The sequence below is a fragment of the Equus przewalskii genome, chromosome 19, assembly GCF_037783145.1.
Source record: "Equus przewalskii isolate Varuska chromosome 19, EquPr2, whole genome shotgun sequence".
NCBI lineage: Eukaryota > Metazoa > Chordata > Mammalia > Perissodactyla > Equidae > Equus > Equus przewalskii.
The window spans coordinates 43,746,874-43,768,354 of NC_091849.1; the positions used below are offsets into that span (position 1 = coordinate 43,746,874).

The window sequence follows — 21,481 nt, forward strand, 5'->3', positions numbered from 1 at the left end:
TTATCGGCATGGAAGGTGGTTGAGAAGCAATAAATAAGCTTCAAATGGGGAAAGGCCGCCGTCTGGGAGGTAGAGAGAGGCCGCAACGCAGAGCATTTTATCTGAGTTGCAGCTCTAAAGAGAGGCTGATTTCGCTGTAGCCCAAGACACGGATAATTAAAAACAAAGACGTCTTTAAGACAGGTCTAAGGCGGCCTTCCTGTCCCGCTCCTTCACCCAACAAGTCCCCAGGTCCGCCCCCCGCCATCATCTTTTCCCAGAAAAGCCTGGGAACACCCTCAGAAGTAAAATCATCCTAACGAGAGAAGACGTGTTCTTGCAGAAATTTTGACTTATAGTTTACAGCTTTATAAGCATTTCAGTAGAAAGATGTCCCCCACTCAGGCACGGAGTCAAGGGCGCATAGTTTCAAGCCTAGCTTGGTCTTCTGTGTGATTATTTTTACAACATTTGCAATTAAATGCAGACTTTCTGCTGCCCGATTCTGACCGGACGAGGGGCTGTGGTGCTTCTCGATCTCTCGGCACACGCTCAGGCGCCTGGAGCCGCCCGGGACACGTGTGCCCGCAGAGCAGCCGCCTCTCCCCAACTGTCCTCATTAGAGACAGATCTGCTCTGCTTCTCTGTTACTCCATTTTGACGACTGAAATTTTCCTCAACCCAAAGTGTATAATGATCTTTTTTGTAATACTCCAGAACTCTAGAAGAAAATATGATTATATAAGCTCATATATTTTGGTCTCAAGAGGAACAGATTGTTGTTTGTCTGTGTGAGTGCATGCATGTGTATGTGTGTGCATGCATGTGTGTGCATGCATGTGTGTGTGTGTGTGTGTGTGTGTCTCGGGAGGGGGAGGATCCCAGGAAGAAAAGGACAAGGAGCGCTCTGCAGAGATGAAGAGGAACATGCTGGATCTGACAGAAGGCATGAGAAAGTGGTAGTGGACACCCTAGAAGAGAAAGAATGACAGGAGACCAAGTGTGGACATCTGTAGTGCTCCAACAAGCCCTTGTGGACTTGAGGACTTCGTGGGCTTCCAGAAAGTTCCAAATAGCTGTTTCTCTTGCCATAGCCAATGCTGCCCAGCATTGATGGGAAGCAACTTGCAGGCAGAGAAAAGGTTGATGTTTAGGGCTGTAACTACCAGCCCCTGCCCAATCCTGCATACTGTGGGCTCCACAAGGGGAGTTGTGATTGCTTCCCCAGGGCAGTTTAAAAGGCATTAAGGAAGGTCAGAGCCCACCTCCTTCAGCAGGCAAGCAGGGCAGATAGCGGAACAAGCCAGGCCTTGAGCAGCAGAAAGACCCAGACGTGAATCCCAGTGGCCACTTTACTAGCGGGGTGATCCTGGGAAAGCTCCTTGCCCTGTCTTAGCCTCAGTTTTCTCATCTGTAAACCGGGACCTTCGCCATATGCAGTTCTTACGGGGCTGTGACGAGATCGTGTAAGCATGGCGGCTGGTCCAGGAGGGGTGCTCAAGGGAGTAGGGGCTCCACCAAGCCTTCCAGTGTGCGGTTGGAAATGGACTTGGTGGGAGGAAGGCTTTATTCCCTTTTAGAAAGCCCCCAGCCTCCGACACCCTGGTGCTTCCCTGGCCTGCCCTTCAACCCTTGGAGCTGGAGTCTGTCACTCACGTCCAGGTTTGCAGTAAGGGGAAGAGGAAAGAGTGAAAGCTTCACCAGGAGGGGCACTGTGGCCAGAGGTGGGCGGCTGGGCATGGGAGACAAACTCCCGCTGACCCCTCTGTTGTGTCCAGAGCCAGTCCTGGGTAAACAGAGTTCGCCCATCTCCAAAATAGCTAGCCCAGACGTCTTCAGCTCTCCACGCTCCTGTGTGCACACTCCCTCTTTCCTCCAGAGACCTTCCTTAGTGTTACTCCGGTACTGTCTGACCGCCCTGAGCAGCCGCCACGGGAATAGTTCTCACGCTCTCCCTTACTAGCCAGCGATTTTAGATGCCATCATTATTCATTCCTGGGGCTGCCTCTTTGCATCTTGCCTGATTTCTCCTGCACCCCTGCAGCGTCTACACCCATGCAGGGCTGTGCAGGCCCTGTGAGAAGGGGGCCGGAATTAAGAGTCACCACTGAGGAACAAGGGTGGAAAGTCACACACAGGTGCTCCGGCGAGGTCTGTGGGGTTGACGTCATTGATTCGGAAGTTGGAAGCTGGACTTTTGGATATTGAAGTTTAATCTCTTGTCAAGTGTTTTCAACCCTTCTTTCTTTACAGAAAAATAATTGGATGGAAAACGTCCCTCCGACCCCTCACCCAGACTTCTCTGAAGTTGGGCCTTTGACATTGATTTCCCAGCTCAGTGTCAAGTATGGCCTCACTGAAGATCACCAAGCTGCAATTTCAGCGTTTTAAAGATGCAATTTGAGTTCCAGGCAGGGGAAAAGGGTGGATAAAAGAGATTATATGATAATGATATGGCTGTGGAAGCCTGTCAAATAAAGTGCATTTTCTCTGGTGGGCAGGCTATTTCTGGAGCCGCGCATGGGTCGCTACATTCAGGGATGTGTTTATCCTAATGGGAAGCAGGACTGAGCGAGGCCACAGCTCCCTGTACAGTTTTTAAAGTCTTAAGATACCACAAAGACATTTGTGGTGTCCAGAAGACGCATTTAGTCTGCCCTGGCCCTTTCGATGTGTGCTGACTTGGCTCTGACAGGGGCCAGAGGAAGGCAAGGAGAAGTCTAACAGCAGAAGTGGAAGAAAATGTGTCTGTCCAGACATGCCCATTAGGATGCTTTTGGATACAAGGAAAAGTCAATACAAACTGACTTAAACAATAAGAAGTTTGCTATATGATCTAACAAGTAGTCCAGAGTCAGGGCTTCAGGTAGGGTATGATCAGGGTGCTAACTCTGTTTCCTGTAATCCTGCCTGCTCTGACCTCTTCAAATTATTTTCCTTAGGATGACTTCCATCATGGCTGCAAGATGGCTACCAACAGCAGCTCTGGCATTTGCTTCTTCAGTCATGTCCCAGGGAAAGATAGGAAACCTTTTCCCCTTCGGTCTGAACTGGTCAAATTAAGCCACCAACTGGATTAATAGCAGCCAGTCAGCTGACATCCTAGGCTGATTGGCCTAATCCAGGGTTCTGAACCCAACACAAGCAAGCAGATTTGAGTCACCCTAACTACTGGGATCAGATTCCTCAGAGACACAGGCATGACAGGAGGTGGGGCAGTGGCCTTAATTGGACTCTGTAAGGAAGGCAGGGGGAGGGTGAGTTGGGAAGGAAAACAGTTAAGCAACCAGCAGTGTCCCAGCCAGAAACGCAGGAGCCGTGTTCTGGCAGACTCTGCCGTGGGCTGAGACTGTCTGTCTGGCCTTTCTCACAGAGCCACTGGGGATCAAGAAAGATGAAGGAAAAGTGAAACTGTGAAATCGAGGTAAACAGCGTGTATATATACATATATATGATGTAAAGTATGATATCCATGTATATAAACTATATTACTACTGAAGCCGTGAACTTCACACATGAACTTCAAACCTCAGCTTTCTCCCCTGTAAAATGGACACACTAATACTGATTTACCATCCTTTGCCAAGGGTATAGAAGTTTCATGTATTAATTCCAGTGCTCCTAGAGACCTGCCAGACTACCCAGATTGGGTAGTGGAGTACTAGTACTCCAGCCCCCCAGTACTCTCTCCTTGGCTCCCCATTCTGCCCCAACCCTGGCTGGTCAGCAACATTTCCTGCTCAAAGTAAGAAAAACGAACTTTTCTGTCAATCACTGCCCCACTTAACATATTAGGGGCTGGGCCTCCTGGATCTAAATCACAGCAGCACTGGGCTCACGAGTAGGAGCCCACTTCTCTCCATGAGCTCTGGCGCAGCTGGGCAGGGACATCTCGGAGATAAGGCCTGGCTGTGAGCCTGAGTTGGTGTGGACCAGGACCGAGGTGGAACCTGCCAGCTAGGTCCCAGCACAGAGCAGTGCTGGAGACAGAGGGAGCAAAGAGGGTTATTCTAGAGTGGAGACAGTGGGGGTGGGTGGGTTCTAGAATGGAGACGGAGGGAGTGAGGGGGGTATTCTAGAGTGGAATCAGACGGAGCAAAGAGGGGCGTTCTAGAGTGGAGTGGGAAGGAGCAAGGCTGGGTGTTCTAGAGTGGACAGAGGGAGCGAGGAGCCGTCTGCTGGGGGCCGGAAGGACACACGTGGTCTTCCACGGCCTGCAGTACAGCACTCTGTCACTGCTGTCACAGGCAATGCAAGTCTTACCTGAAGCTGAGATAATGGCCACGAAGGCTGCAGCTTCCAGTCCTGAGGGCAGCCCCTGGGAAGTGGAATGGAGCATTTCCCCAGGCCCTGCCTTGATTTTCATGCAAGAAAGGCCAGCATTTCCGTTTCCCCAGATGCCAGCAGGCCAGGAGCTCCTCTGTACCCCTCCCTCTTCCTCCAGGTCTTGTCTCTTCTCAGATGGGAACAGATGCTGAAACACGCACACACACATGCATGCACATGCACACACTCCCTCCATGTCCTCCCCCAGATCTTATCTGCTCTGACCCTCTGGCCACCGCACATGGAGAGAAGGTGTTCCACCTTTGGGCGTGGAGGGCAGGCACGAAGAAGACGTTTTCCTCTTCCCTCCTTACCAAGAGCAGTCTCTCAGCAACCCCGACATAATCCAAGTGCTTTGAGGGGAAAAGCAGCTCCTATAGCTTTCTGGTCCCTCATGGTGCCTTGGACAAGACGCGGCTACATAAACAGCATGTGAGAACTGGAAGGAACCTTAGGGGCTTGTGATGGCAGGACCATCGGGAGTTTACAGAGGAGGGACTGGGGCCCAGAGAGGAGTCTTCTCCAGCCGTCCGGCTGGTCTCCGGTGGAGCCTGGTCCAGGGCCCCGTCTCCAGTGGAGGTGTCGGGTAGCCAAAGCCCTAGGGAAGGGCTGCCTTTCCAGGAACACGTGTAAGCCCCCGGGAGCTTGTTACTTGACAAGAGCCTGGAGAAGCCAGTGACAGCTCCGAGGCCCACCTCTGCTCACCACAAGATGGCAACAGAGCTTTGCAGGAGCCCCAGCTTGGGGGCTGGTGTCCAGCGCTCTCTGAGGACTGGACCTCACATCCCTAACCCTGGTGGTCTGAGCACTCCTTCCATATCTTCAGGCCAGGCTGAGGGTTCCTTTGCTGTAGGCCTGCACATGTCTCTCCTTGCTGTTTTAGTGCCTTCAACTCCATGCTGACTTGCACCTGTTGACTGGTTCTGTCCCTTTTGGCTCTTCTGGTGAGGCAGGAGGACACAGTTCTACTCACAGGACTCTAACAAGGTCAGTGGAAAGACGAACCAAAGATGGAAAGCCCGTTAGACAACAGAAGAATATATCTAAAATTTAGTGCCATATGTGGCACTGAATTTACAATTTTTCATTTTAGGAGAAGAGTTTAAAGTGGCTTTTCCACCTGGAAGCAATACTGCTTGAATCGCGCACCCTTTCTCCAGCACTCACCAGGCCCCTTTCTCCCCTGCGCTCTTCAGCATCCTTCCCATGGAGCCATGCCTGGCTGCGGTGGTCCCACTGGAGTGGCAGCTCTGGGAGGAGGTAAGGAAGCTGGAGTGGGAGAGTTGGGGGCTCACAACATCCCCATCCAGGATCTCGTTTGCACTACTCCCTTCATTGCCAGGGGATGCTTGTGAGATGGCCAACCAGGGTGTCCACTGAGGAATTTGTTCCCATGCTGATCAAACAGTAGTTATCACTCCAAATTGGTCCTGAAGGCTGGGGTGCCAAGGGAGGCAAGAGCAAAACAGAACAAGATGCTGTGCCTTTCAGCTCTGCCCTGGACAAAGGTTTGTGGAGTGAATGCAAGGAGAGCATGGAGACGTTGACTGCGTGAATGAATGGGGTGAATAGATGAATGGTACGAATAAATGAGTGAATGAAGAAATGGAAGGCAGGGTGAGAAGAGGCAAACTCTTCGCCACACGCCACTGGCTGGCCTGACTGTGTGTTGCCAGCATTCTCATGCCTCGAAGATGGCCATGTGGCTTTGCCAGTCCCCAGGGAGCATCTGTTCATAGATACCCAAGAAGTCAACCCTTCACCAATAGGAAACAGCCGTGAGGAAGTCTTCACATGTTCTCTGCTTTGTGCGTTTCTGCCCTAGTCCGGGTCCTGGCAGGAGGTTGGCTCACTTATATAAAAATGAACATCTACCCATCAGAAGCATGGTTCAAGACCCTCTGCATGCAGCCTGAAAGATAGACTTCGGGGACGGCTCTGTGGTCAAGGGCAAACATCAAATGTATTTTTTATTGACTGTTTAAGGACAAAAACAATGTGAGTGTATATACACATTCAATCCTCATTATTCACCAATTCCGTATGTATGAATTTGTCTACTCACTAAAATTTGTTTGTAACCCACAAATCAATACACATGGTGCTTTTGTAGCCATTTGTAGACGTGGGCAGAGTGGCAAAAAAATCTGAGTCGCCCAATGGGCACACTCACAGCTGAGGTCAAACGAGGTGACGCTGGTTTCAGCTCTCACACTGTAAGCACTGTCCTCTTCCCCATCTATTTAGTGCCACGTTTTTTGCATTTTTGTGTTTTTTGTTGGTGATTTTGTTGTTTCAAATGGCCCCCAAGCGTAGTGTTGAAAAGCTGTCTAGTGTTCTTAAGCCAAAGAAGGCTGTGACGTGTCTTACAGAAAAAATACACGTGTGCTAGATGAGCTTCGTTCAGGTGTGAGTTACAGAGCTGTCGGCTGTGAGTTCAATGTCAACGGATCGGTGATCTACACTAAGTAAGGTTCTTTAGACAGAAACACACAGAAAACAAGGTCATATGTTGACTGGTTGATGAAAATGTTGTGCCCAGAGGCTCACAGGAATCTAGCCTTGTGTTCTCCAGAAACCATGGGTCAGGTTCTCTATCTCAGTGTTCATGGCAACTACACAGAACATAACTACTGCAAATCACAAGAATCCACTGTATATGTACATATACATATATTCAGTATAAAATGAAAGAAACATAGTTGAAGTAATAAAACGTATCACCTCCCTTTATCCATCCTTGTTTCTCCAATCCTGCTCTTCTCTCATAGGGAACGGTTGTTAACAGTATAGGGTGTATCCTCCACGTCTTTTTTTTTATTAATTTACACCTGAATACATATATATGTGTATGTGTGAGCATATATGTATACAATTTTTATGAGAGTACTCCATGAAAGGAACAGTGTATATATGTATGTGATTTATGTATGTAATATATATGATTTGCCTTTTACTACTTGGATTAAGGTCAGCAAACCTTAAAAGGCCAGATACTAGGGGCTGGCCCCATGGCCAAGTGGTTAAGTTCGCGCACTCCACTGCAGGCGGCCCAGTGTTTCGTTGGTTCGAATCCTGGGGGCAGACATGGCACTACTCATCAAACCACGCTGAGGCAGCATCCCACATGCCACAACTAGAAGGACCCACAACGAAAAATATACAACTATGTACCGGGGGGCTTTGGGGAGAAAAAGGAAAAGAATAAAAGCTTTAAAAAAAAAAAGCCAGATAATATTTTTGGCTTTGGGAACATTATAGTCTCTGTCACATCTACTCAACTCTCCCGTTGTATCTGGGAAATCAGCCATAAACAGTATGTCAATGAATGGGCATTGCTGCGTTCCAATAAAACTTTATTTATGGATCCGGAAATTTGAATTTCATATAATTTTCATGTATCACAAAATATCACTCTCCTTTTGATTTTATTTCAACCATTTAAAACTGTAAAAACCATTCTTAGCCTGTGGACAGTACAAACACAGGCAGGGGAGTTGGTTGACTTATGGGACTTAGTTTGCTGGCCCCTGATGTGGATTATGTGTTGGAGATCTCTTCCTGTTAATACGTGTAGATCCACCTCATTGTTTAATGGCTGCCCAGTATTCCATTGCATGAATTTACCTCGATTTATATAACTATTTCCTTATTGATGGACATGTAGATTATTCCCACCATTTTACTATACAAGAATATCCTGGTACATCCATCTTGAGGTATACATGTGAGTATTTCGACAGAGTAGAATACCAGAATTGGAATTGCTGGGTGCAAGTGTTCAAGGGTATGTACACATTGAATATTGATGCCTTCTGAGAAGTCAAACTAATAATGAACGAGAATTTCTGGGGCAGGCTGGGACTTTTTTCTAGGTTTACTGTCTGTCCATAGAGCTGGGTTGCCTTGTGAGATGGAAGTGGTCCTTGTTCTGTCCCAGAGCAGAGCGCCAGCACCGAAGATACTCCTTGGTAAAAGTCACAGAAGTCCCTCTCACCTACTGCTCCACGGTGGCCCTTGTCACAGAAGTAGGCCAGGAGAGCGGCCCACACTGTCCAATCCTGTGGAGATGTTGAGGAGGAAACCACCTGGAAATGGGCCTGCTTTGCTAAGGTAGGAGCCAGTGGAGTCCTTGGTGACAGCAGCCTGGGGGCCGAGCTCCTGGGTCCTGCTCCCAGAGGAGCCTGCTTATGGGGCCATGGTAAGCAGATCAGTCTTGCATGGGGAGGATGTTGACCCCGGGGCAGCAGAAGGCTGAGGAAGACTGTGAGCCGTGGTCAAGGAGAGAAGGGAAAGGCCAGCATGAGGAACTCTTGCCCAAGCTCAACGGTAAGGGGAGGCCATAGATGGGAAGACAGCTCAGAGCGTGAGGCAGAGGCAGACGGGGAGTGAACTGGGAGATCAGGACCACGGCCCAGAACCCAGGGAGGACAGGGTGAGCCGTACCCAACAGGGCTGCCGATGAACACAGGCCAAAGGGCAGGGAGTCACAAATGAGCTATCTGTATAGGGGCGTCCCCCTGCATTGTGACAAGGGAATATGGCAATAACTACCTAGGACATCAGAGCAGGAGAAAATTTCTTTTAACTTGGAATAAAGCACCAGAGATGGAGAACACAAACATTCAGGAGGGAGGAGAGGGGCCTTTGACACATGGTAGATAATCAATAACACTGACTCATTGCAACAAACATGTTACATCACAAGGAATCAAAAAGTGCTCTGGGCTCTGGGGGTGTAGGAATGAACGTGACGTGGTCCCTGCCCTCTGACTCCTGGTGGAGCAGGAGCAAACAGGCACGGACACCAGGAGGTTGAAAACATTGTACAGGGGCTCCACAGATGGGTGTGGGGGCGGAGGAACCGGGCGAGGGAGGGCGATTCTACCGCAGGAAGCAGACAGATGTGTTGAGAAAGACTTTTTGTTCTTTTTTTAAAAATAGACTTTATTTTCTAGAGCAGTTTTGGCTCACAGAGAAATTGAGGGGAAGGTACAGAGATTTTCTGTGTATGTCACCTGTCCACGCATGCACAGCTTCCCCATTGTCAACATCCTGCACCGGAGTGGGACATTGTTTACATTCGATGGACCTGTGTTAACACAGATAATCACCCAAAGCCCAGATTCTACAATAGGGCTCACTCTTGGGGTTGGACATTCTACAGGTTTTGACAAATGTATAATGACATGCGTCCTCCATTGTAATATCACAGAATAGTTTCACTGCCCTCAAAATCCTCTATGCTCTGCCTAGTCATCCCTCCCCTCCCCCAACCGTCAACAATTACTGATTTTTTACTGCCCCCATAGTTCTGCCTTTTCCAGAATGTCATATGGTGAGAATAATACAGTGTGTAGCCTTTTCAGATGGGCTTCTTTCACTTGGTAATATGTATTTAAGTTTCCTCCATGTCTTTTCATGGCTTGAGAGCTCATTTCTTTCTAGTGGTGAATAATATTCCATTGTCTGGATGTCCCACCGCTTATTTATCCATTCACTGGAGGACATCTTGGTTGCTTCCAAGTTTTGGCAGTTATGAGTAAAGCTGCCATAAACATCCGTGTGCAGGTTTTTGTGTGGACGTAAGTTTTCAACTCCTTTGGGTAGAGAAAGGTCTTTTTCAGGAGCTGGACCCGATGTAGGAGCACTATGTGTGTTGTCCAGGGGGATGAGGAGGCCCTCCGGGCTGACGAAATAGCACGAGCGAAGGCACAGGTGGAGGGGCCTCTGGGCGCTGTGGGGAGTGCACACAGCAGAGTCCAGCGTGGCAGGCAGGGTGCGAATCACAGTGTGCTCTGCGGCTAGTGGCACAGGTGGGGCGCAGGCCACCGAAGGCCTTGTTAAGCCAGCCCAAGGAGTGTGGACCTCATCTGTACCTGATGGGGAGCCATTTGAGGGTTTAGGGTGACCGACTGTCCAAATTACCCCAGGGCCTGTCTTGGTTTTAACAGTGGAAGTCCTGCCTCCCGGGAAACCCCTCCATCCTGGGCAGACCGGCATGATTGGTCAGCCTAGTTTTAAGCAGGAGAGGGATATGGCCAGATTTGCTTTTTTTTTCTTTTAAATAACTCTTTGTTGTAAGAATAATTTTAGATTCAGAGAAAAGTTGCAAAGATAGTACAGAGAATTCAGTATATCCTCCACCCAGTTTCCTCTATCGTTACATCTTACGTACACATGGTACATTTGTCAACACCACAAGATTAACATTGATATGTTTCTATGAACTAGACTTCAGATGGTATTCGGATTTCCCCAATTTTTCTACTAATGTCCTTTTTCTCTTCCAGGGTCCAATCCAGGATCCCACATTTAGCAAGTTTGTTTTTAGAAAATAAACTGTGGCTGTGGTAGGCAGAGTGGACTGGAGAGGCCTGGGTCTGGAGGCCAGAGAACCTGAGAGCAAGCTGGGCAGGAGCCTGGTGGGAGATATCGGGGGCAGGAATTCCAGCTGTTGCAGAAGAGGAGAGAGGAGGGGTAATATGGCCCCGAAGATTAAGGGACTCTAGGGTTGACAAGTGAAGTCAAAACGTTATCACGTGTTGCTTGCTTCTACATTTTATGCAGTCCTCTAGGCGGCAGATAATTATTGAGCACCTACCAGGTGGCAGGCACCAATGTTCTCCGGACACATGGCTATGGGTTCCACCTGCCACCCTCACACGTCTCCAACTCTAGCCTGGTTTTCCCATTTCACAGCCAACTTCCGCTGCCTGTGAGTATGCTAAAACCAAACTCCGCTCCTTAAAAGAAGTCCAACACTGAAAGAATTTTCACAGCCTGTCCTTCCTGCTGCCAAGAATATATATTACCAATTTCCAGTGGAAGCTCAAATGTCCCTTTGTAATAACCTAGCCTCTGAGCGCTAAGTTTGAGGGGTCACCACAAGTTGGGAGTCACCTAGGGACTGACTGCCATGCTGCCCAGCGAGAGGTCGAGGGGGAGGCCGGTGTGAGGTGGTAATGGAGTTTGAGACCCAGGGGGTCTGCATGCACACTCCCTTGGGTTGCAGCCCAGGGTTAAGAAAAAAATCCAGAGAAATCCTGGTTGGCATGTTTCTAGCCCAGATGGAAGAGAGATCCGACAAACTGCTAAAGGGTTCCAAAACCAACACATGAAAAGTGCCTGGTGCCAGCAAATTCGAGGTATGTTGGCATGCAGTGCAGAAGAGAAATGTATTCACCCTGTTGGAAAGGGGAAGACAAGAAGACGGACGGCTGTTGAGAGAAGGCAGGGTGCTCCTTGCCAACTGTGAAACGCCAGCTCTGGGAAAAACAGTGGCTTCCAAACGGCTGAGCAGGACTGGCGCGAGCCAGGAGGAAGGGGCGCAGACAGCCAGGCGACAGGGATCTCAAGATGCAGGGCTCGGGGCTCATCAGCCTGGCTCCCCTCAGCTGTGTCCTCAGCCACTCAGCTCGTTTTCTGCACCGGTTGGGGTGGGATGTCCTGTCTTCACATTCTTTCCTACCCTGGCCCCTCCCTCATGCTCTCCTAACATCATCTCATTGGGGATTTGGCTTCAACATAAGAATTTGGGGAGGACACAAACATTGGGTCCATAGCACCATCCTCCCAGAGCAGCTGAAGAAACGTCTTTTCTACTACCCTGTCTCGGGCCGTAGATCCTATGGGTGTGCCTGTCTTTAAATGCCCCATCCCATCTAACATTAAATTGCCTGTGGTCTTCTGGTATTTGCAGTGGTTGAGCCTGCCTCCTCACTGGGTGGGAACACCTGAAGGCAGTGAGCCTATCTTTTCTTCTTTTTGTGTTGTTTGCAGCATCTCACAGCCAGAAAGGAACTGAGAACGCATTGAGGGGAGGGTGAAAGGGGTAAAGGGGCACCTTTGTATGGTGACAGATACAAACTAGGCTATTGGTGGTGAACACAATGCAGTTCATACAGAAGCTGAAATATAATGATGTACACCTGAAATTCACACAATCTTATAAGCCACAGTGACCTCACTAAGATATTTCTTTTAAAAAAGTAAATAAATGTTGATGAGGATGTCCAAAAAAAAAAAAAAAAATTGAGAGAGAGCCAGAGAAGGGGGTCTGGTTTGGGGGGTTTTCTTCAGGGTGTTACTTCATTTTTAAGCTGTCTTAAATCCTTTGGGGAACAAGGTCCCTGAGGGTAGCGAAGCAAACAAACAAGCAGACACACAGACATACCCTTAAGGCATGACTGCTAGGAGTAACTTTGGTAATGCCCCTATATGTTTGTATAACATGTGGTCCAGGCACATGTTGAAAGATTTGGCAAAGATCACAGAGCAAGTGAGGTCAAAAACAGAACTAGAACCAGAATCCAGGTGCCCTTGTTCTTGATTTCTCTTTGCTCTGCTGTGTTGACAAAACTCCCTGGATAACCTGTCTACTAGCTTGTGAGAATAATCTCATTTCGTCTTTCCTCAAAATAGCAGCAGTTGTCCCCATCATTGACTCCCGGGCAGCTGCAGGCAGGATGACACTGGGCCGCTGGGCCCTGGATGTTGCTGGACGGGGTTAAGGCCTTTGCACCATTCTGGGGAACTGGGCAGAAAGCACCAGAGAGAACTGCCCGATCTCAAAGATTCAGAAACCGAGGTGGGGTAGGCTGGGGGGATATTGCTTAGGTCCTTTCACGAGTCCCGAGAAGGCCGGCGTTCAAACCCGGGTCTCTTAATGTAAAGTCTAGTTTGTTTGCTCCCTCATCTTGGATTCCTGTGTGTTTCTGAAATGAAAACCAACCTGGTTTTGAAAAAGTTTCTTGGATTTAATTACTCATTGGTTTGCTCCCTGCAGAGACCCTGGAAGAATTATTAATTTGGGCAACTTACCAAACCAATTAGTCAACATGCAATCATTGAGCGCTCTCTGTTTACCCAGCATTGTGCTAGATATGGATGATACCCAATGTAAAATCTTGGTTTATACTGTTTGTAGTGATGGTGCCTGGCTTCAAATAACTTTACAAACCAAATCCCACAGAACATGCCATTTAACCAAGTATTGATCACATGGATCACACAAAATGGTCTAATTCCACAGAAATCACACCTCCCCTAGTACTTTCTAGGAAAAACAAATAATTAATAGTGGTGTGCTTTTACAAAAAACACACATGCATGGACGGCAGTGAACTTAAGCACCACTGGAAAATCTGAAATGTGTTACAGCCTTCTAATTAAAAAGATTATTTCCTGCAAACTCAGATGGAATATCCTTCCCTTGCTTCTATTTTTTTTTTTTCCGTAAAACAAACTCTCTGCAAGAAATGTGAAATTTATTATGAGAAGGAACATGCTAACTTTCCAAACATCCCAGTCAGTCTGAGGAAACGAGGCAATGATGACTTGGAAAACACGTCCCTTTACACACACATCCATTCACACGTGTCCAGGCACGGCCCATCACCTTGGCGCGGGTCAGCCCCTCAGCAGATGGACAGCAGGGGGCACATCTGGTGAATGAGAACAACGCAGATTAAAATCACCTATGGGTCTCCTGCTCCCACCACCAGACTAATCCAAACTCCAGCTCTGTCTATTGTACATCCTCCACGACTTTTCCCAGCCAAGGTTTAAATGACTCAAGTTCCACCGTGTTCCCCAGAGGAGTTCTACTGCAGCCAAACAGAACGGACTCACCATTTGGAATTTTTTTCCCTTTTATTGAATCTAATTTTTCCTTTCCTTCTTTTCCTACTGTCATGTTCTTGCTGGATCCCTTTGGACCACCCACTGTGTCTGCTCTTCAAACATGTAAACTGGAATTTCCCAACACTATTTGGTCTATGGCACCCTTTTGAATTGTCAGTAATCACGGCTGTGGCACTGGGGTCCCATCCATTACATTCAGACACACTCCAGGTCCAGCCATCTGTCTAACCACACTGTTGATTCTCTAATACGCACACCTATAAACATCACCTCTTTGTGCCAGGGTCCCATCACCTCCACTCTCAATCGCCAGAGCCAAAGTTTGCACAGTGGAGTAGGAAAATCCAGAATGTGGCAAAATGGGAAGTATGTCTTCGAGACCCAGAAAAAGGTTAGGCTGTCCCAGCTGAGAATCACTAAGTATGAATCTAAAAAAAGTGAAACCTCTAATTCTCTTACTCTTTCCTCTTAGACATTTTTACTCTTTCTTTTAAAATTCTTGCTATTTCATTTTGAAATTTTACGATAATTTTCTAAGTCCTCCTTCAAAACCTTAAGTCAAAAACAACCATGCTTAATTATAGGCAAATAGAATCCTTTGGCTGTTTAAGTCAATCATAATATGGGAATGCCAGAAATAATCTGATAATAACATTTACCATCTATTGATAAAGGTGCCAAAACATATGTAGTCGCATTTAATTCCAGGAGGTAGTACAGAGCCCATTGTACGGTTGAGAAAAGTGGGGCTCGGAGATGTTAAGTCACTTGCGACAGTCCCAGGCCTGGAATTGGAGTTCCTGTGAGCTGGAGAACATGACCACTGCCAACACTGTCTCCTGCTCTCCAGATGGAATCATCTTGGAATGACAGAGGAGAAGGTCGAGATGGGGTTGGGGTAAGAACCAGACACACCCACACGGCTCAGCACTGCTGAGCTTGTCTGCTATTCCACCACGTTGCACGTAGAATGATATGTGTCAGACTCATTTTCAATTCCCAGTGACAGTTGTTATGCCTGGATTTACTCATGTGCACATGACTCACATAGATGTCACAACACTGCCTTGGACGGGTCTAAGTCATCAGGTATAGACAGTCATGGATAATGAGGACTTTTTTGTGCGGAAGGGCCCAGGAGAGACTGTTGCACAACGTTCTTTTGTGGTTTGCTTTTCCCTTTGAAAGTCTCATCAGGGCTGACAATGATGCCAGTGGCTCCATCCATCACTGAGGCTGACGTGCCAAGCACACAGTGAACCAGGGGTCTGTGTTAGTCACCCAGAGGTGCCTGCCCAGGGATCAAGAGAAAGCGCTCTGATCCCGGGGCTGCCACTTCATTTCTTTTTAAAACTCTGTTCCTTGTGCTTCAGTTCCCTAATCCATACAACGGGTACATGCTATCTCTTCTCTCCCTTTCTTGGAAGGATATTGCCCCCAAACGACGAAACAGAAGTACCATGTTGGTCTTGCTATTCCATCCCATTGATTCTCCACCAGGAAGGAGGGTGAACTCTGTGCTTCAGATTCTCCTCGAAGCCCCTTCAAGGCTCTGAACCTTCTGTCAGTCACAGGAGGCTGGCTCCCAGGGCGGTGGTCCCATCAGCATACTCTGAGGTTGTGCCGCTTCTCACACACCTCGTCTCTGAGCATCCAGATTCCACCCTCTCCAGCTTCACAACTCAGCTCCAATTCTGAATCTGTGGCATGGTGTCAGTCATGAGTTCTGGGACATTCTCAGCTATTGTGTCTTCAAATCGCCTCTGTGCCATTTCCTCTTTCCTTACCTTTTGAAACTCTGCTTAGATATATCTAGGACCTTTCACTCCATCCTCTATGGCTTTCCATCTCTTGCACATTTTCTTTATCTCGTGGTCTCTCTGGGCTGCATGGTGGGTAATTTCTCCAGTTCTGCCCTCCAGATCACAAAGTCTCTCTTTGTGTGGTGTATGATCTGCTGTTAAATGTATTCATTGTCTGTAATTTCTATTTTATTTTATTTCCAGACTTTCATTTTCTAGAAGTTCTGTTTTATTCTTTAACAAATCTGCTTCTCCTTTAGTCATGTTTTAAAGATTCTTTTCCATTTATCGAAAAACAGTTATATTCTGTTTGATAATTCCCGAACCAGCCGTCTCTGAGGCTGCCTCTGCTGTCTGTCACTTCTGCAGGCTCTTGCTCTTGGTGCCTTCCTTCCTTATATCTGTGGTGATTTTTAACTGTGAGCTTCTCATCTTCCTTAGAAATTGCTGGAAATTCTTTGAGGCTGAGGGAAAAGATGAATTCTTTCCCAGAAGATTTTTGTTGGCTCCTTTGGGCGCCTATTAGTCATCCAGTCTGGGGTCTCCTTAATCTAAATTTTCTGCCTGTTTTTTCCAGGTCATCCATGCAGAATAAATTCAGGCTACAAATATACAGAAGCCTGGCTTGTAGTTCTCAGGAGACATCTTTCCCTGCCTTGCTCCAGTGCCAAGATTCAAGATAAGCAATTTTCTTTGTGGCTATTAACTGCTCCCCAAATCTGGGGAAGAGGTTGGGTGTATTTCTAGTCGCTCCTTACACAGAGAGTACGGCTCTGGGAGGTTCTAATGTTAAGGGACGTCTCCTAGTTGACTGTCCACCTTGGGCAGACCTGGGTTTAGTCTCCGGCCCACAAAACCTCATAAGGCTCCAAACATATCAATTCTCAAGTTCACTAGATCCAGAAAATTCCTTCAAGGCAAATGCCAGCTTCAGTGCTCTTCTCGCTTTCTGAGTTCTGCCTCCATTTATCTTTTCGGCCAGAGTATTCCATACTTTCTTGCTAACTCACAGAGGCATTTAAAGATATTAAAAAATATTTTTCCCTGCATTTTTAGCTGTTTTAAGCAGGAGAGCTGGCCTGGACACCTAGTCTACCACACTGCTGGAAGCAGAAATCTCAGCTTAAATCCGACCTCTTCTGAGAAGCATTCCCAAACTCTGCAGCCTACAGAGCTTCTTCCTCCCGAGAGCCTCATCAGGATTTAATTAAGTTAGGCTGCTGGCATCGGAGACAGCTGACCCTTCATCAATAGCTGATGGACTGTCCCAGCTGGGAGCCCATCGTCTGGGGTTTTTCCCTTCTGTCTTATCCAAGACCCAGAGCTGAGCAATGGACATGGGGATGGTACGCCTCTCGTTCCCCCTCTTTCTCATGTGCTGCAATTTACATTTCCCCTTCCTCTGGTTCCTCTCAGTGTGCTCCCCTAAGTAAATGATCAATGTTGTGACTCTCACCAGGCTGAAGGCACCCTTCTATTTTATTTGGTTTCAACAAAATACTTTCTCAAGAGCCTGAAGAGAGGAAAAGCACATTTTTCTGAATTGAAGGAAACAGTGAGTCTGGGGCGGCATAATTAGATACTCACATAATTATAAAGAATAATCAGCGTGGAGACCTCTGTGTTAAAGTACAAACTGATGTTTCAAATTCTAAATGAGAAGAAAGAAAGGTTAATTTAACAAATATTAGTCCGCTATGTGACGTGAACCACTGTGCTATGTAAAATGTTGTCATTCAATTAGGAAAATGTAAGAGCCTTAGCCTGAAATCTTTCCAAGATAGTCAACATTTATTCATTCAAAAAAATTCCTTTGTGTACCTACTACATGCCAGACACTCTGCTGGTCATGGAGTCCAGGGGTGAACAAAACAGACGCAGTCTTTGCTCTTGTAGGGCATGCAGTGTATGTGTATGTGAGGGGGATGGGAACAGGAGGCTGTGGACAAGGGCGGGAGTAGAGAGTGTAGTGGGGCTGAGGGATCAGCAAGAAGAGCAGGGAGCCAGCGCTTCCTCAAAAATACTTACAGTCAGGCCCCATTCCCAGCGAGTATGTAAGGACCAGGCATAGGCATTTTATAAAGCTCCCCAGGTGATCCTGATGTCTAGCCAAAGTTGGAAACCAAGCTTTGATCAATAATTTAAGACAGAATTTCCAGAGAGCGGTTCTGGGGATGGATCACGGGAGTGCAAAGATCTTGGTCTACTCGTCTCTCATGGCTGAGCCAGGTGTGGGGCAGACAGAGCCCCCAGGGATGTCGCCACCTCAACGAGCAGCTTCATTTCTTGGCCGCCCTGTGCCACACAAAGGTTAGGCTTCCCATTGAACCATAATGCAAAAAGGGTGGGGAGGTCCTGAATTGAAATATCTGTCCCTTAGGATTTGGTTGAAATTGGCAGTGTGGTTTAGTGAAAAAATTAAGAATTTGAGGTCAGATAGACATAGGTTCATATTCCTGCTTAGCTACCAACTTACTGTGTGAGCTCGAGCAAGTTATTTACCTTCTTTTGGCCTCAATTTCCACATCTATAAAATGGGAATATCATCTACTTTGCGTGGTTCTTATAAGGATTGGAAATAATGCCTGTAAAGCACTTAGCCCAGGAGTTGGTTCGTATAGGCAGGTGTTCAATAAGTAGTAGCAATTATCATTGATGTGGTTACGTTTTTTAGAGAATTCTACCCAAACTTTTACCAGGACCAGAGCCAAAAAGTTAAGAATGAAAGAGAAAAAGACAGAGTTGGGCAGAAACATGAGAAATGGTTCCTCTTCAATCTCTCAGTGATAGATTGTCCCATGTGCCTCTCTTTAGGGCTTTTGTGGGTTCCAAGATTGGTGCCCTGAGAAGTATTTATGGAGACATTGCTGCCAAAGCCTGCTGCTCCTGGCTCCTCCTGGGGCCTCCAGGGCTTCCTGCATGTTCCTGATTCAAAGACACTAGAGGGATCTTAAAGGTCATTCTCTTCTCTGTGCTGAGTGTGGGAGCCGTGGGCCTGTCCTTGAGTTGCCCTGGGTCTTCCAAGCCAGGCTTCCTAGGGTCAGGAGAGGATGGATGACAAGCTGGGCAGGAGCTGCAGACCCTGAACATGACCTGGTTCTCCTCCCTGGGACATGAGAGAAGGAAGGTGACACAGCAGGGCCCCTGCTCCAGGCCTGCTGCCGAAGCTGCTGGTTCCAAGACGAATTCAGCCTCAGGGCAACTTCCTGAGGAATGACAGTTCTGAGACTGCACACTCCCGGGCAAGCAGGTCTCCCACCTAGGCACTGACTGGAGGTGTCCTTAGGGGGTGGATGGCCGGAAAAGTAGAGGTGGGCATGAAGGCCAGGACATCCATCCTAAGCCTAGAGGGACTGTTGGGCTATGTCTCAAGGGAGCCATGGCTGCTTTCTGTGCAGAAGGCATCTTTCACATGACAACCAGATTTGTGTCAATGGAGAGCTGGTCCTCTAGAGTCCATTCAGAAAGTTAGTAGTGGGGTTGTCTCTGTCCTCTTTCCATCCCTCCTTTCCCACCAATCTCCAAGACCCTCAGCTATTCTCCTGACACATCCTTTGCACCTCTCTTGGTCTGTTTCTTAATCTGTAATGTGAGGAAGATAATAATGACACCACCTACGCAGATGCTAATGCATGCCCATAAATGGCCTAGCTGAGGCTCCCATCCATGCTATAGGACCCCAAGACTCTGCTACTTCCCAGACCAGATTTGTCTCTTCAAAAAGATGGTCAGCTCCTCGAAGGCAGGGATTGTGTCTCTCATGTCCCGTGCAGCCCTCTCGCTACCTCATGCTGGAAACAGAATCAGCCACAAGTATTGCCTGTGGGCCTGCTCATGGTGGCCTGCTGGAGAGGACAGCCTTCAGTTTCTCCTGCCTTCACAGAAACCCAAGGCTCTCCCTGCTCCTTCTTGCTATAAGTTTGCTGGGCAGAGGAAGCCCCTTCCACCAAAGGCAGCCAGGCTGGGTCCTGTCCTGCAGGACACTGGCCGGGAGAGGGAGCCACAGCTGGCTGAGTCAAGCTAAGGCCCCCTCCCATACTCAAGAGTGTCCTCCCATTTCCATGTCACCATGGAACTGAGGGCTTCTAGAAGCTGATCTGTGGACAGTGCATTTGCATCACAGCCTCTTCCGGGCCTTTTGCATCCCTCCTCCTCTTCCTCTTTGATGGTCTGAGTCCCAGGATCCACATATGGTTCATTTTGGTATTCAAAAAAAATTTTCCTGGCCAGAGGGTTCCGGCTTCCAGGAAGGCTCTCCCATCGCGTGTGGGAGTCGGAAGCTGACCCAGGGGGCCTGCCTGTGGTCAGGCCGTCTGCTCTCCCTCCTCCTGGAGGTTGTTCCCTTTGACTCACCTCTTCTTCCAATGTGAGTTATTCTTGCCTTGACCAGCTGGACCACATGGAAAGAACTCTTGGAGAAGCCTACAGCTTCTGGTTAGCTGAAAAGACACCTCAAGAAGACTTGGGTGTGACCTGGGCCGTGACTCCCTCCATACCAGGCCTGTCCCCTCACCTGGCCAAACCCATGGGTTGGACTAGGCCTGAGCTTCTACACTTGGTTTGTAACCCATTTCACCTTCTGATAAATATTAAAATCCCATGACTTATCCTCCTGCCACCAAAGGATACTCAGAACAGCTCCAATGAAGAATGATAATTATTTTACCTATGTTACTTCATTTGACCCTGTAGATGGAGTCTATCTAGGCACATGTCCACCAGCCAAGAAGATTTTGTAGAGCTGTCCTTTCTCTCTCTTAATTTGTGAAAACAGCAGAGAGTCTTCCATTCTTCCCATAGGACGTCTAACAAGCATTTATGAAAGGACAGATGCTCCTCCCTCCCCTTGTGCCCTGCTTCCTGGAGAAATATAAAGGAGGCTGGGAGATGTGACTCCAGCCAGAGAGGAGCCCCAGAACCTTATGCCCCCAGGAGCTGTGCTGAGAGAGGTCAGCTTGGCTGTGAAAGACCAGGCTCTCATGGGAGGTCTGCTCACAGCATCCAAGGCCTGCTTCCTGTCATCCTCTCTCCTCCCCTGCCCTCAGACCAGTGGGGCCAGAATGAGCAGAGAGGGCCTGAGACCCCACATGGGAGGCCAAGAGAAGGAAGAGGTGGGACTCTAGGGGAGGGAGCAAAAGGTCAAAGTCACCATGAAGCCACAGAAGGAGAAAAGAGGACTCCCCAAACCCCTGTGGATTCGTTATGGGACAGAAGATAAGACTCACCCTTGAAGTGGAGACTGTTGGGTACATTTTGGGAGTCCCTGTACAAGTTGACTAACAGTAGCAAGGCTGGTACACCTCCCATTAACGTCAGAGCCTGTGATGACATGTTTTTCACACCACATTTTGTTCCTTACCTCCCACATGGGGATTTCAACATGCCCGTGTCCTTCCCCAGAAACAACACAAAGCCTACAGCTCTGAGAGTCTTTGTTCTTTGATCCTTGAGAAAGTCCTGGGTCTCCACAGCGTCACTTTCTCAACCACATCATGGCCTTGGTTTCCCCAGGATTTTACAGATGAGAAGTGCCTTGAAATCGCACATCTAGATCCCCTTGTCTACATCCTTCACCCTTGAAGCTTCACCCTTCCACCCCCGCCCTCCACACAGGCAGCAGCCTTGCCACAAATCACACAGCCTCTGCTGTTTCTGCTTCCCCCTGGCCATGGCTTTCCCAGAGACCAACCAAAACCAAAGACCCCAAGCCATATCTATAACTCATATCG

The 21,481-nt window shown here is 48.1% G+C and overlaps 1 long non-coding RNA gene across 1 annotated transcript; it reads right to left on the reverse strand.

Moving 5' to 3' along the window:
- Window positions 1–13,615: 13,615 nt before the first annotated feature.
- Window positions 13,616–21,087, reverse strand: LOC139077211 (uncharacterized). The gene is made up of 3 exons (XR_011529530.1): window positions 20,978–21,087; window positions 17,340–17,403; window positions 13,616–13,751 (listed from the first exon to the last, which is right to left on the reverse strand). It is a non-coding gene; the product is annotated as an uncharacterized lncRNA (long non-coding RNA).
- Window positions 21,088–21,481: the final 394 nt, after the last annotated feature.